The 14,846-nt window shown below is 37.6% G+C and overlaps 1 protein-coding gene across 1 annotated transcript in view; it reads left to right on the plus strand.

Moving 5' to 3' along the window:
- Positions 1-14,846, plus strand: part of LOC124158853 (5-hydroxytryptamine receptor-like) — a 700,732-nt gene that overhangs the window by 97,333 nt on the left and 588,553 nt on the right. Inside the window, exon 2 of the mRNA XM_046534230.1 lies at positions 791-878. The gene's annotated coding sequence lies outside the window, so the exon portion shown is untranslated. The remainder of the gene's footprint in view (positions 1-790; positions 879-14,846) is intronic.

Raw genomic sequence — 14,846 nt, forward strand, 5'->3', positions numbered from 1 at the left:
TGAAAGCAACAACTACTGGATGATTTCAAAGGGGTCGGTTTGACCCGCCCAGTCAGTTTTACCCCACTATCCCCTATAATTTCACCTACCACGTGAATATTTTCCTACTCCTCGTTTTGGGACAAAATTGATCATTCTTAATCGAATCCATTTTAGCCATTAAGATGGTAGTGTTAACATTCATGTCGTACCTGGAAGTTTAATTATACCAAGGGTGACATTTTTTGATGCAAAATCATGAACCCTAGTCGGAATGCGAACTTGGATATCCAAATACCGATCAGGTATGCCACCTGTTATATGACAATGCCATGTTTCACCAAGAGAAATCTCTGACTAGCACTACTAAATAAGGTGTTTATTTACATTTTTCATGACAAATTTCACTATTTGTGTAAACGGCTTTGCACCTTTTTGCATGACTGTGCATTAAGTTCCTTGACAAAGTCAGTGCTTTTGAAAACGTCCGTCAATGACTAGTCACTGAGGAGAGTATATTCTCCAATACTGGATCATTAATGTACGTCTCCTGATGCAACAATGTGGACTTGAGACGTCAACACATTGTTCGGTTAACCCAGACTGAGATTCACCTTGAAAAAAGATAGCCTGGTGGTGTAACTGTTCGCATACCTGAAGATGTGGGTTCGAATCCCGACGAAGCCAAATGACAATTTCATGGTAAAGTTTACCCTTGGTGTATGAAACATTAAACCCGTGCAGATTAGGGCGTATAAAGTCACTAATTGTAAGCAGTTGTTTTACCTAAAAATTCCTAATTTTTTTCCAGGTTTTCCTGATTACGTGCCTCCTCCAAGTACCTGGAACAGTTCAAAGTTTGATCGAAAGGGGAAAACTGAAGTGCACAGCCTAATAAGGTAAGAAGCCGTTTTCATTGCATATATTTCATAATAAATAATTACGATGTTCTTTATACTGCTACCGTCCAAGATAACTCCATGTCTATCATTGAAGCAAAAAGGAAGTGAAACAGCTATTTATCACTCAGTTTGACGCGTAAAATGGGTAATAATGCGTATTTTTTCAAATCTTTGTTCCGGTTATTATGTTTCATTTTTTTTCCGTAGCATTTATTTTATTTTCTTTCTTAAAGAATACGTGACTTTTGTTTGTCTTTGTATCAATTCCGGCTTGGTGAATACCTCCATTTGCCGTTTTTTACTTATGTTTCATGCATTTGACATGTTTGGTTATGTCATGAAAAGGAATAAAATTATTCATAGAAATTTAAAAAAAATCCAGTTTATCATTATTGTAATCATCTATCTTGTGTTTAATGTGCTAACAAATTGTCACTTATTTATGTACAATATTATTATTTGTTCTTATAGATTTTTTTCCTATGCAATACATTTTTTCTATCAATATATCTATCTAATAAATTTGTACTCTTCTCAATTAGATCTGAAAAAAAATCGGAGACATTTATTGAGATGAAATGGATATTGAAGTGATGGGGCGAATTAATTTGTTGAAATTTCTCCACCTATCTTATAATCGGTAAAATTTGAGACTAACCGAGTCTTTTGGAGGTAAAGAAACCTTATTATGCACTAGAGACTTAAGTAATGTACAATTTATCGGACGCCTACCTATACGAATTATCAGAAGGATACTTTTTTAGGGAGATGAGGTCTAAATAAATTAAAATAAAGGGCCATATTTTTAAAATGAAAAACTATTTTAAGTATAAACTAAAAATCATCCATACAAATATTAAAACCGTTAGGTAGTAAGTTTTGAGATAAAAATTTATCGGCACGTAATAATTTTAAGATGATATGATGGTGCTTCTCTTTACCAGAGTCTGTTTTTACAGCAACAAAAATGTTCACTAGGGAGACCATTCTAAATATTTCCATGCCAATAAAAAATGCTCATTATCCTTATTTTCAAATGATTTAAGAACTTTTCGTCCCACTGTACTATTTCATCAAATAATAGGACGTGAATTTTACGAAACCTGTGGACAAAATATGCTCATGCTAACAAAATTAACAATTATGTAACTAAAATTTATCCTATAATGAATTTTTTTACTTAAAGTTACTGATCTGGGAAAAAAGATAATAGACCACCAACGAAGCCAGAGATATGTTTTCTATATTTAAGCATTCAAGTACAGATTTTTTCGAATAAGTTCATGTGTAAGAGCATTTCTCGGGCGGAAATTGGACACATCGCAGCGATAGAGCATGCTCATGCCTTCAAAATTAACAGCTAAGCATTAACTAAAATATATTCTAAAAGAACTTTTGATGAAACTGACTTGGTACAAAATTAATAGACCACCAACGCAACCACAGATACGCTTTCTATGTGTAAGTTATTAAGTACAGAGTTACTCGAATATGCTCATGTGTAAAAAACCCGGGCGCGAAACGCAAGGGTTAAGCGCTTTCATGGGTAAAGCATAAACTCGAACTCTCGTGTTCATTTTCTAAGAGTTCAAAAGCGACCGCCTCTTTACACTTGTTCCATTTTTATCACTCATTAAAATTCTCGACTTCGCACTCCCAACAACTAAAACTTTAAATTTCACAGCGACGGCAACTATGGAGAAAAATAAAAACACTTTTGCTAGACTCGCTTACTGACTCACGCTTCGAGGCGATAACGAAACCCCGGGTACGGACGAAACTTTTTAGAGTTTCACTTTTGCAAACCGCAAATAACGCGAGAGAAAACGGAAAAGGGGAGAGGAACAAAGTTGGCGCGAAAGAGAGGCGAAGAGGGGAGGGGGGGAGGGTAGGGTACGGAAGGGGCCCCCCCCCTCACTCTTCTGTGTAAATGCCGCAAGTGAAACGGTCGACTCGGTCCTCGCAACATGAGATAATGCACAAAGAGAGGAGAGCCTTCGTCACAATGAGTTGAACAAGAATATTACAATAATGGAGGATTCCCCAGCCAGATTTCACATGCGTCCGTATAAAAGCGCATCAGGCTTCACTTTGAGGAAATTCCGGGTGTTTCAAAATGAATGGCGGGGCTTTGACGCTTACTAATATTAATCATACTAAACTTACAGATATAAATCATAAATCAAAAGAAAGAGAAACTCAAACACTTTTACAGGAATGCCTTTTATAGTTCAATGCGAGCATCATTCATCACAAGGCATATGTCAATACGATATGCGAGTTCTTCCCAAACGTTGACAAGTGTCCATGATTAAAGCACAAATGGTAATATCCACACTGTTTTATTTAACACTTAACCGACCACGGTTTCAAGGTTGAAAATGACAACAAGTTTCGAAACCATGGTCGGTTAAGTGATAAATAAAATAGTGTGGATATTACTATTTGTGCTTTAATCATGGATATATCATTATTCCACAAAATTAAGCCGGAAACGATTTTATACGTTGACAAGTGTTTCTAGTTCGTCGTCTTGGTAGAGTGTATTGTCGCGGGGCGATTGTCGTCCTTTCGGTCTATTTTTAAGTAAGAGAAACAGTATAATCATTTTCCTTAAATGAAATGTTTAGAAATTATTTTTACATGCTGCAAACGTAACTGCAATATTAATTTTCTTTTCTACACCTCGGATATTGAAATATACTTTTCGGCCATTTTGAAAATCGAAGGATGGAAAAGTTAATTTTAAAAGATATTTGTAACGCAAAAATGTTGCTCTGTCTATAAAATATAAAATGCACCCATTAAATATTTTGCCCGTGACGAGATGACGGAGTCGACCGTTTCGCCGTTCTCATAATGTTTTGCGTGTTCTTCTTCAGTCTTTCGACCGCAGAAGCTAAACGTTTAGGTCTAAACAATATTTAATGATTTAGTGTTGTAGTCGAATAAGCAATGAGAAAAATGAAGCAATCTGTTGGGAGAAGACCAAGGTCCTTTGTCGCATAGAAAATTTTTGGGAAAGACTGGCAAGGGAGGCCATTGAAATTCGTCTCAACACCACCATGAACCGTGACACTGGCTACACCCTGAGCGCCTCATGCAAACCAGTGCTGAGGAGCATTCGTGAGGAACGAGGAAAAAGGCGGAATCACACAACACCTGCCCCGGTTGATACCGCCGTCATCCATACATAAGGAGGACGATTTTCAAGACTCGACATGCCCTGAAGACGATGGACAACTCGCCCATCGAAACGTCGGCCGAGATGGAGTTGGAGAACCTGACCGGTGGAAATCCAGTGTAACCTTCCACAATTAGAAAAATAATACATGGCACGGCCCTATGGAGCTTCGGCAGGATTTTATACAAATGCTTAAAGTTTAGCGTTCTCCATTTTTTGCGCCGATAGTACCATTTGAGTATTTTCCTCATACTAGCAACTTTCTAACGGATGGCGGCGGAGAAGTTGGGTACACATGCGCTGTATAGCCAACAAGCAAAACTGTTTGAGTTCCTATTTCATTCGATGTGTCATTTAGAGCTGTAAGTTAATTGCAATAAATATTTAAGCGTTTAAATCCCGCAATTCGTTTTGAGACAACCGGCATTTAACGTCTTTATTGAAATTAAACATTTTTAATTTACCACACAATAAATTTAAAACTAAACCAAAGGCAAAGGTTGATTGGCGCGTTATGGAAAGGAGGGCTTCACACTTGGAAACTTAGGGTACTCATAGGCTTAATGCCTCGAAAAAATCCGTTCAAGTTTCTTTATTTACGTTTTTGATAGGCTTAATTCCCGTATTTTTAAAGGATCTTAATTTTTTGTGTAGCTTTTGAGTTATAAAAAGATTCAAAAGCACTTTCTTTTGTGCATTTCACTTAGATTATTCGGTCTTTCTTCAGAAGGCTACTCCAAGTAGTAGATGTAAATAGAATAACAGGTCTAATCTAATAATATTTAAACGAGTGATAAGCAACAAAAATATAAGATTAATACCACGGGTCTACAAGCGGGAGCTGATGGGCTCTCTTTTTGTTGGCGTCAAAAGAGTAAAAAAAAGAGAGATAAAAAAAAAATAATAACCAGGGGAGATCGCGCGTGTGACCTAGTGCCAGCATCTTCCGATGGCGGCGCCATTGGTGGAGTGGAGAACACACTTCTCTCTTGGGCCGACATCAACCTGGCCTTAATCAATGCTCATCCTCTTCTCCCTATCCCTTTCTCTCCCACTCAAATCTGTCCGTATTCCATGCCGCGTATAAATGGGGCTCACTCACTCAGACAACCTCAAAATCGAAAGTCATCAAAATTCGATAGATGGAAGGGTAAGGTAGGTTACGCCGAAATAAAATCTTCTTACTTCCTTTCCTATAATGCGCAACCCTTATCCCAAGACTCATTCACGTGGCATAGACGTTTCCTATATGCTTTGTGAAATAGCTAGATTTAAAAAACAAAAATTCTGCATTTAATTGAAATAACTACCCCAATTTGTAAAAGCGTTTAAACTTAATAAATCTAGACGTCATAACGACAGCCGCGGACATTATTTGTCTGCGAAATATTCTGAACGGAGTAATTTACCATTTTTTGTTATTGTCGATTACGATGATGCTTGATTGCTAGAGAGATCAGTAATTTTCGTTTTTCGATCCGTCGCGTCGCCTACTTATCGGCAAAATATCGACGGGCTTACTCCTTTTGCTGTAGATCTCGTGACGTCACTGACTCTTGCTGTGCGTTGAACTACTTTCGCGATAAATCGATACAACTATCATTTTTTTCACTTGGATCATTGCCATCTATAATCAATGAGCGATTCTTTTCGTCTAAGATCGGGTCTATTTGAACGGCTCAATGAACTAGAATTACAATGACATCACTAAGTCATGAAGGATGGGCTACAGCTTTTGCATTTCTTTATTTTTAAGTAGTGATAAAATAGCTAAATGAGGACTTTTGTTTTCGTCATGATGGTGGGTATCCATTATTTATGTGACAACCATATTGTTATAATTTATGTGTCAACCATATTAATATGACAACCATAACAACCACTTTACGGTGATCCGTGGGTTTCACGGAAAAAGAAAGAAGGAGTGTGTTAAAATAAACAAACAAATATCATTTGGCTGCTAAATAATCAACTGCCAGAAGATTTGTAGATCACAACTGAAACATCTTGCATGTATCGGTAAAATTGGCTGAAAATCATGCTATGACATGTTAACTTAATAAAGAATGCCATTCTGAAAATTTTGCAAGTGGCAACATTAGCAGTATAAATATGTAAGACCAACGTACACGGCAAACAATTACCTGTTTTGTTGGAGAAGAATACCATTGTAATGGGTCTTAGAAAGTGGATAAATCACTGAGTATTCACTTTGAATGCTTAGGTAAAAATGAGATTTATGAATCACAATTAATTTTGTAACGAAATTTCCAATATTTTATGAAAATTATCAGTATACTTTTCATTAGCTGGTGACGTTATTAGAATTCTGCTCCATGTACTTATCCAGGAAAAAAGCATTCATCGAAAGAAAGAACCACTTAGGAGAGTGTAAAGCACAACGAACCACATGAGACCGATACAGAAGGCATCGGAGAATTGGTGAGCACCCGGCGATAGCTTGTGTCACCGTTAACTGTTCTGCAGAAGGGTATAAAGCGTCAATTTTCCTCTGCGAATTTCTCATGAAGTACGATCTAGATCTTAAAATGGACGAATATTGGTCACTCTTTTCTCCAAACTATTAAAATCGAGAGTTAAAATTTGGCGATCCTCGGCGAACTTTCTTAGTGATTGCGCGTGAAATAATGATGACGTTGCCAAGAGCATTCTTGCAAAATCCTTGATTAATTTATATAAGAATATCACGGATATTTAGATAGAATATTCTCCAGGAGATGAGCTGTCATTGTATTGAAGAAGTCACCACTCACGAAGCTGATGGGAGAGCACCCAAAACTTCATGGGGAAATGAACTAAGATTATGGCTTGTATCCGATATTTAAATTGGAGATGGTATCTATATATCGAATTCATTACTTTTCAATGAGTCACTCTCTGATTACGCTTTGCACGTAAATTAGCTCATACTCCTTGCGAGATGAAACGCTTGCTCCAAATATTTAGAATGAGTGGATCAATGCCGCCATCCCTACGCTGCAGACATTTTTGTAAAACTGATTTTAAAGCGAGCCAAGTAAGTACAATAGTAATAACGAACCTCTATGGGACGAACTGGGGCCTCCTCTTAGTATATTCGCTTAAATATTCGATGGGTTGGCTTCAGTGATAACTCTATCACAGTAGTTTTAATTACTATTTGGCTGCCAACAGGGAAAAAGTAATTAAATACCTCTACATGAAATGGAGCTTGAGGTGATTGCTCAATAGTACAAGGATAAAAAACCAAACTGATCCCATGACATCGTAATTCTTTATGAAGACTCAAGGTAATCACGAAGCGTGCTGATTTTAGGTGAGATGTTTTTTTTAATCGTGTACGCCGACGCAACGAAGTACAGAATTCTTGAATCACCATCTGCTCCTTCCTCTCCGTAGCAACGCGCTATAATCTCAGCTCAAAGGAGCTGATCTCCAGTGAAACCCACATCAGAAAGGACCACAGAGAAGCCCAAGTCATCAGTCAATCTCCTCCGGCTTTGTGGTAACCTAAGATAGAGTTACGGGATTGCGTGTAAGTCAAAGGCAAGTTCACGGTTCCAGAGGACGAGTTATTTTTCATCTCAATAGTCTAAAAATTAGCAAGGTTTCCCGAAATTCATTGGATTACGCTTTGCACGTAAATCAACTCTTGACGAACACATCAGCTAAATTAATCAATTTCCGCCCACCGCAGCCACATGCCTACATCCCTACCATTCTGAGCATAAAAGGCCCTTGAAGAAAACCCGCTCTCCTTTTTGGAGCCTTATTGTAACAAATAGTATGTTGTTGAAGCTAGCAATAACATAATCCATTTATTGGTCTATTTTTGAAATCAGTCGAATTAATCCTATTAACGGAATGAGACGGGTGCGAAAAGAAAATTCAATATGGACGCCTACTATCTGTCACTAAAATGCAAGGATTATTAAGGTAAACAGAAAATGACATTACCAAAACATTTCACGGTAGGAGCAACGCATCTAATTATATTCACAATCGCAAGCAGAAAGTTTTCTCGTCGGAAATGATTTGATGATATTATGATCACAAGAATATTGATGAAAAGTGTAACTTTCTAAGAAATAAATATGGGTAGGACTTCCTATATTTGAATAATTGTCACCAATAAACATTATGAAATTCGCAGAGGAGATTCAAATAGTAAAGGTCGACCAATTCGGCTCACATTCACAAACGCCCTTCGTATCTGTTAGACAAGAGCATCATTGAAGTTTACTGACAGATTTTCCTTCAGAATTATTATATTTCGTCATTATGTTTAAATTCCATTCTTTGTTTCATTAAAGCAAGGATAAATACAGCTCCATTTTCGAAAACTGCCTCCTTTCCGGAAGACTTATAATAAACCTTAAGTTATTAAAACACTCAGTGGAATTCCACTAGACTCGAAAGAAGATTTTAATAATGTTTAATGGATTAGCGTTTTACAAATTATCTTCTGAATCCCACAACTTAAACCATACGTTTTAGTTTATTATCAGTCTTTCAGAAATGAAAGCCTCGGCTAAGTCATTTACCAGAAAATTTTTGTTGTGTGTTTTCGGGAGTGTTTTTAATATTTATAAACATTTTGGTAGGCTAACCAAATGACCTTATCAACTATCCGGCTTGCTTAGGCAGTTTAACGTGATTTATGTACTTTTGATAATAAATGGTTTCATCGCTTCATGAGCTAGTGGAATTAGAAAGAAGTCTTGATCATCACGGGTTGCATACGATATCCCATAATGGACTCAATTTGGCCTCAATCAAAACGCAGAATATATTCAACCATAAAAATAATTGAATTTTTTCCTCTTTGGTAATAACGGCTACATTTTGTGACATGTCAATATGTAAATACATTTCCCAAATCACATACTGACAGACGTGGATTACCAAGTTATTTTTCCTGCATAACTAATGAAATATAGGTTTCTCAGATGTCACTGTACACAGTCTTCCTCAGACCTCATTATAGTTCACGGCAATAGATAATTATGCAATCACAATGACACCGCTTCTTTTTCAAAAGCCTTCCTCTAATTAAGTTGCATTTTTAAGATGGTCTCTTGCCTTGCAGTTCTTTCTATCCGTCATCAAACGAGCCAAGATCAATCGTTTTGTGACAAACTCACTGTTGGCTTTGTTTTCCTGCTATTTTTAAATCATAAAGCACTCGCGGACAGCGTGTTGCCTTTTTTTCTCCATGTTTTATTCGTGTTCTATTGTCAGTGGCTAAGAAACAAAGAATGTGCAGCGGCTTTGATCTCCCGAAGAGTATTGCTTTCGAAGCATCAACGAGGCAATATCCGCGCCTCTTCAACTCTTGGGTTTACCTCACTCGTTCGTACGACGGTGCTTCGAGCGAACAACTTGCTTTCCTGCATCCAACCATTAGTCCCACGCTAGTTTCTACTACTCTGAGGGCACTCCTATCCTTCAACACTCTGCGATATCCTTTTTGAATACCCATCCTCCCACAACTCGACTATCAACAAGGGGTCATTACACTGCAACTGATGAGACAGCTGGTAATCTAGTCACGTAATTCCACTTAATTTCAGGTCCATATAGAATTTTCCTAGCGCAGATTCCATCACTTTATCATTTCAGCTCTCTTGCGAAAAGAAACGGAATAAAAAAAACATTACACTATTTATTAACGGTAGTGTTGAAAACGTACCTATAAGGGAAGTTAAGAGAAGGGCAAAGAAATGGTTTCTATGCACAGAAATAATTTTTCTTGAGGTGTACAAAACTCTAATGATAAATTATAAAATACACCAGGTGATAAGGAAAGTGTATCTCAGCGGGACCTTATTGTTAAAATATTTAAATATAGTCTATTTAATGTTAATGTGCTCTTTTATAAAAATTTTGTTAGACTCTAAAATTTATTTCAATTTTACATACTTTGTAAAATCATTGATTAGCTGCATTAAACAAAATTAAAGAATAAAAAAAACGCACAATATGCTGTTTTCAGTACAGCGCAGTTTGAGAATTGTGGACGAAAAATCGCATGCTATTTAATTTAAAAAAAATACTAAGCACGAGGTGGTGCAGTGATAGGAACTGACACCCATTTAGCCTGTATGCATGAATGTAACACATATTAGGCTTAGCCTGCAATGGGCTATACCCTCACTAATTCAAATCAACCTTTGTGTTAGGGTTCTGGGACTGTCCCACTCGCGGTAAATCGTGAGCCTTCCGAGAACTTCCCTCACGTGATTACTGACGTCAGCACGCCCAACTCTTCGAATACACTTGACTTCTCCGTAACCTGGCGTCATCACAAAGCCGTCGGGAATCAAACCCTTTACCTTTAATCTAGCTCTGGGTGAGTTATCACTTCTTCTCCTCTCCGTAGATGATTGCCTTAGGCAGTCGAAAAACAAGTTATGGGTATATTTTTCCTTCAAACTTTAATTGGCATATCAATTTCCTGTCTCCCGACTTATTCGCGTGGGAACACTTACTGACTGAGTGATTTAATGCACGTTGCAACTTTGAAAAGTAGGCGATCTGAAAATTTGTTTCGTTACTGCACGTCAAACTGTTCACCAACAGCCTTTTAACTCCTGAAGAAATTGAAAATGGAGTTTATTGGGCCCATTGAGCTAAGCCCGCCACACCAACCTCCGATGCATAAGGGGGAGGGGCATGCAACCCCTTCATCTTCTTCTGCTTTGCGAGATACGATGGGGGTGAAAGGGGGGGTGGTTAATATTGACGTTTCAATTTCCTCGCTGTCAGACGCCCAACAAGTATTTCAGGTTGAGATACGCGAGCCTTACGGCCCGGGCACATGTTGCTTCTTATATTTACGTCCTGCCGTGTCCCCCGTAAAAAATAAAACAGTTGACTGTTCTCACGCGCCTCATAACCTCTATCGTGCTTCGAAATTGCATCGCTGCCGGTTGAGTACGCCGTTTTACATCCTCTTATGATACTGCTTGCCCCTAAACTATCGATTTTTCAAGAGGAATAGCGGCATGCCAGCTGCATCATCTAATACCTCCAATGTAACCTGCCATAAAATGGAGTAAATGAACGTATGAAGATGGGAAGTGACATAAAATTTAAATTTAGATCGTTCGCTGCTGCCAACAAAACATTTCCATCTTTTAAGTGAAGTTTTGAATACTTTTTATCGCCACACGTGAAAATATGCTCCTGAAGATTTGCATCGATATTTTAATCATCGGTATTTTTTCCTCTATTAGGAAAATTATAATTGCGGCGTCACAGAATTATTGGAATTATAATTATGTCACTGAAGTTATTAGAATTACAAGTTGATGTCTTTAAAACCATGAAAAATCATACGCATCCCACTCGTCAATGAAATACAATAGGGACTAGCGAAATTACAACCCACGTGAGAGACTGACGAGCTTTTACTTTAATTCAACAGGAATTTTCCACGGAAAATAGGTAATAACAATCCATGTTTAGTGTATTTTGCTGTTTATGATTATATGATTTTGTATTTAAATCCCCCTCAAAACACGCAGCACGCAGAATTTAACTGTAAAATAGAGACTCAATTGTTCACATATAGTAAAACATAGTCATTCGTAGCCAAAGAAACGCTCAAACACAGGTAGCAAGCCAAGAGTTGCTAATTATCAGTACGTGATACCTTAATTGAATGCATTAGGTAATGCTAACAATGTTTCTAAGTAGGTCCAACCGAAACCTCCGTTTTCAGGTGCGAGTGATTGAATTTAGGCGGAGGCAATTGTCGAATGATTCAGATGTAACGTTTAATATTGCGTCGAAACCAGTATCTCACTGTGAATACCAGATAAATGCGTTTATTTACCACAAAGTTTATAGGAATATATTTTATTTTATTCAAATCTAGGATCAAGAAGCAACAATTTTAAAATAAAAGCAAATTTTCGCCAAATGTCGTCTTTTTCTCTGAACCACAAAATTTTTAACTCTAATAGCAAAATTTGTAATTTATATGTGACTTGTTATTAAAATGACTGACTCCGAGTTTAATACTTAAGTTTAAAGGCGATACACTTTGAAAAACAATGATAATAAAATTGAAAAATTCCTAACCCCAGCTGATCCGCGAGCCATTGGAGGTAAATGAATGCATACACACTAAATTAGGGACTGGGGCATCTTATATTAAGCCCAAAGAGGTTCCTACTTTGATGCCTGATAAACTGAAAAAAACAATACTTCTGCCTCTCTGTTCCAAACTTAAAATTCCCTTCACTGGAAAAATTACTTATTTCTTCAAAAAAACTGACCAGCAAAACTGACCAAACATAAAAAAAAACAACCGATATATTACGCTGGGTGCACCTGACAACAATAAATACAGATATTGGAGGGTGTTTCAGGTCTTGGGGCTCACAGCAATATTGAATAAATGATAAAAGGGGCACTGTGACCTCGTCAAGGACGGAATCAAGGAGCTCAAGTGGGCGAAGTCACTGTGTTTGGAGCAAAAGGGCAAATCAGTCAGGGAGATGTGTATGCGTCATCATAATTGAACTGAAGTGAAATTAAAATCAAAGTGAATAATTAATTATTTAATTATTCTGTGCTGAAAATGTATTGTCAAAAACATTCCATTGGGAGATTTCAACCCTCGCGTGTACACCCGGGAACCAAAATCGCCGTATTTGGAAAAATGTTTTATGTTCCAATCAGCATTTTGCCTTGAGCTCTTGGGATCCCACGGTCCAACATTTGAACTACAATCAAAGGTGAGGTAAAGGTGAAGTACAACAATTTCTATGAGCGTTTTGAGTAGAGTATTGGGCTAATGATTGAAGGTTCGAATCCCGGGTGAAGCCTGCGAGCATTTAAAAACAAAATTTCTAAGAGTTGTTTTTTGTAAGGTTTTTCACGGAAATCATCTGGTCCCAAACAATTACTGAGTGGAACTCACCCACCTGAGACTTATCTCACGATGATCTCTATCCTCTTTCTACCGAACCAACCATCGGATAAAATCACTGAATCCGTGGTGTACAGTCGTAAGACCTAGGCAGTGATTAAATTGACATATAAAACCAGGACAAAATTCACTAATTCTTAATTTACTTTGCGGTATTCCGTTATAGGTTTTCCTGAATATCAGACAATTACTTATACCACTTATTTACTTATAGTAATTGCCTGACATCCAGGATAACTTATAATAGAATACCACAAAATAAATCAAGAATTAGTGAATTTTGTTCGCGAAGCAAGTACGGCTACTCAAGTAAAAGAAAAAAAATATGTGGTATAAGTATTTGTCTGATATTTAGGAAGACTTATATAAAACCAGGTTCAAACCTTTTAAAATGTAATTTAGTTTTTGCATATTGCAGAGTACATAGTGAGCACGGCAATGAGAAGAGCGCTGAGTATAACCTATACGGACTCAAAAGTTTCTTGGCATAAATTCAAAGCCAATTCGGGTCTGGATGGTAATGCATGTTTTTTTTTGGCTGGCCGGGTAGCGCTACTACGACCGTTGGAGTGCAGATACACAGTAATTGAACATCCAAGCATCTTGTCTTTTTGAGCATAGGGATTTCAGACATTCGTACGTAATCAAGGACTAGCAAGAACCGTGGCCACTCCAGCTGGAATCCGATAAAATTATAATCATGTGGCACCAAAATATCAACACAAGGTGAAAAGTTCGGTTCAAAAGCTTTACAAACGAGAAAGAAGTACCAGAAATCAGGGCAGTAACAGTAAAAAAAGTAGTTGCTCCAGGTGAAATGTCATGGAACTGTTCTAACATCAATAAAAGAAATTCTGCAAGTTCCTTTAAAAAAATGTATACACTACCCTACACGTTTCGATGCTTTCACATCATTTTCACGAGGCAATTGTTTGTTTGCCTAAACTTTTTGAAGTTTAAAATGACCTTCAAGAATCATCACACGTTGTTTAGTGTAGAGAATAAATTGAAAGTCCGAAATTTCTTTAATTTATTTCATTCAAAAGAGATTCTGAAGTCACGAATCGGTAGAGTGTTTTTACAAGAACAATGCGAGAGGAGTCCTTTCCCGCTGTGTTTGTAAAAGGAATGCGTTCCAGTAGACTGTGGAGCGGATAATGGCCGCACAATTTGGGACGGAGATAAGAGGTGGATGTGATGGATATGAATGGGACTGCGTGGATCCTCATTTTCAAGCGGGAGTGCCCAGGGTGAATTCGCTGACGGGAAATTGGGATCAAAAGCAGTGACGTTTCATGCTTCTCTACCCCTCAAATGTGAGCTAAGATGCAAGGAAAATACGGAAACGCATTTCCAATCCAAGTTCTGTACCAAATCAAATTATGTGAATCAACTTATTAAAAACTGTTTGCAAAATTTCACAAATATATTCAATTTTGCTTCACGGTCGGTTTCAATGCAATTTGATTAATATTCAGCTATTATGAGGGCCATATGTTTCAACCTCCGACGTGCTGGGGCATGAAAAGAAGGCGAAGTGATTGAATAAAAATTATTTCATTGCTAAATGTTGAGCACACTTGCGGTGCCCTTTCGACATAATGGCCTCTATGATTGAGGAAATGGTCGTGCCAGTGGACAGGATTTACTCTACCTTCTTCATAGGATGTTGCCGCCTATGACTTCCAATGAATTTTGCATCTGTCTTGAAGCTCATGGCCTGTTTGAAAACGCTTACCTACTAGCGAAATCTTCATTTCACCGTAAATTGGAAGTCACACGGCACTAGGTCGTTATTGCTTGGTGGATGATCGAAAATCTCCCATTGATTTTGCTCAAG

The sequence above is a fragment of the Ischnura elegans genome, chromosome 5, assembly GCF_921293095.1.
Source record: "Ischnura elegans chromosome 5, ioIscEleg1.1, whole genome shotgun sequence".
Taxonomy (NCBI): Eukaryota; Metazoa; Arthropoda; class Insecta; order Odonata; family Coenagrionidae; genus Ischnura; species Ischnura elegans.